The sequence below is a fragment of the Triticum urartu genome, unplaced genomic scaffold (assembly GCF_056163025.1).
Source record: "Triticum urartu cultivar PI428250 unplaced genomic scaffold, HENAU_Tu73 scaffold2, whole genome shotgun sequence".
Taxonomy (NCBI): domain Eukaryota; kingdom Viridiplantae; phylum Streptophyta; class Magnoliopsida; order Poales; family Poaceae; genus Triticum; species Triticum urartu.
The window spans coordinates 12707927-12709972 of record NW_028260368.1 but is presented as its reverse complement, the minus strand read 5'-3'; the positions used below and the strand labels follow the sequence as shown (position 1 = coordinate 12709972).

The following is a 2046-nucleotide window of genomic DNA, read 5'->3' as shown; positions in this document are numbered from 1 at the left end:
GGCCATGGAATACACTATTGTAGTAGCTGAAATGGCGGATTCACCTGCTACATTACAATACCTCGCTCCTTATACGGGAGCAGCCCTGGCTGAGTATTTTATGTACCGCGAACGGCATACTTTAATAATTTATGATGATCTCTCCAAACAGGCACAAGCTTATCGCCAAATGTCCCTTCTATTAAGAAGACCTCCCGGACGTGAGGCTTATCCAGGGGATGTTTTTTATTTGCATTCACGCCTTTTAGAAAGAGCCGCTAAATTAAATTCTCTTTTAGGCGAAGGAAGTATGACCGCTTTACCAATAGTTGAGACTCAATCTGGAGACGTTTCCGCCTATATTCCTACTAATGTAATCTCCATTACAGATGGACAAATATTCTTATCTGCGGATCTATTCAATGCCGGAATTCGACCCGCTATTAATGTGGGTATTTCTGTTTCCAGAGTAGGATCCGCGGCTCAAATTAAAGCCATGAAACAAGTAGCTGGCAAATCAAAATTGGAACTAGCGCAATTCGCAGAGTTACAAGCCTTTGCACAATTCGCCTCTGCTCTCGATAAAACAAGTCAGAATCAATTGGCAAGGGGTCGACGATTAAGGGAATTGCTTAAACAATCCCAGGCAAATCCTCTCCCAGTGGAAGAGCAGATAGCTACTATTTATACCGGAACAAGAGGATATCTTGATTCGTTAGAAATTGAACAGGTAAATAAATTTCTGGATGAGTTACGTAAACATCTAAAAGATACTAAACCTCAATTCCAAGAAATTATATCTTCTAGCAAGACATTCACCGAGCAAGCGGAAATCCTTTTGAAGGAAGCTATTCAGGAACAGCTGGAACGGTTTTCTCTTCAGTAACAAATAAATTTTGCATGTCTACTCTTGTTAGTAGAATAGGAATCGTTGAGAAAGCTTTTTCATTTGAATCATGCAAAAAAGTTTTCTTTGTTTTTAGTTTAGTATAGTTATTTAAAGAATAGATAGAAATAAGATTGCGTCCAATAGGATTTGAACCTATACCAAAGGTTTAGAAGACCTCTGTCCTATCCATTAGACAATGGACGCTTTTCTTTCATATTTTATTCTTTCTTTTATTTTTTTGCTTCTTCCGAGAAAAAACTGTTAGACCAAAACTCTTTTAGGAAATCAAAAAATCCAGATACAAATGCATGATGTATATATTATATCATGCATATATCATAAAGAAGGAGTATGGAGGCGGTAGTGGGAATCGAACCCGCAACCCCAAGGTTATGAGCCTTATGAGCTACCAAACTGCTCTATACTCTTAAACTAAAGAGGGGTAACTAGTGGATAAAAGAGGGTTGGATACGCCCCTCTACCAATATCTATACAAATAGAATAGTCCATTTATACAGAATGGTAAAGAGGGCTCCTCTATGATTATCAATTCCAGAAATCCATACAAATACGAAAGGGTATTTTATCCTTACCAACTGGATCTTGTTGCACCCGGTAACAAACATTCATAAACCATTTCTCGAAGTACGTGTCCGGATAGCCCAAAATGTCGATAGTTAGCTCTAGGTCTTCCGGTCAAAAAACAACGTCGATGAAGGCGTGTAGGTGCACTATTACGCGGTAGGGATTGCAATTTTTCTCGCATTTTCGTTTTTTCACTCAAACTCAAGGGAGAAACTTTGCTTCTTATCTTTTTTTTTAAAGATTGACGAATCAAATGATATTTCTGTTCTAATTTCTGCCGCTTCTTCTCCCTCTGAATCAAACTTTTTTTTGCCATAATGTGTCGTTGCTATTATTACCAAGTATACGGTTCTAATCCTAGATGGAAAAATAAATAGAAAAAGAAATCTAAAAAGGCAGATCCTCCCTCTCTATCAAGAGTAATGAACTAGGTGCTGATACAGTACAAAAAAACAAACTAAATTAACCAAACTTGCCTGATGTTGAGGCAATCAAGAAAGCTGCATAAGTGAATATATAACCCACGGAAAAGTGAGCTAATCCAACCAATCTTGCTTGCACAATGGAAAGAGCCACGGGCTTATCTCTCCAGC

The 2046-nt window shown here is 38.2% G+C and overlaps 1 non-coding gene across 1 annotated transcript; it reads right to left on the bottom strand.

The window, feature by feature from the left end:
* Positions 1-1000: 1000 nt before the first annotated feature.
* TRNAR-UCU (transfer RNA arginine (anticodon UCU)) lies at positions 1001-1072 on the bottom strand. Its single transcript has one exon. It is a non-coding gene; the product is annotated as a tRNA-Arg (tRNA).
* Between the last annotated feature and the right edge of the window lie 974 nt (positions 1073-2046).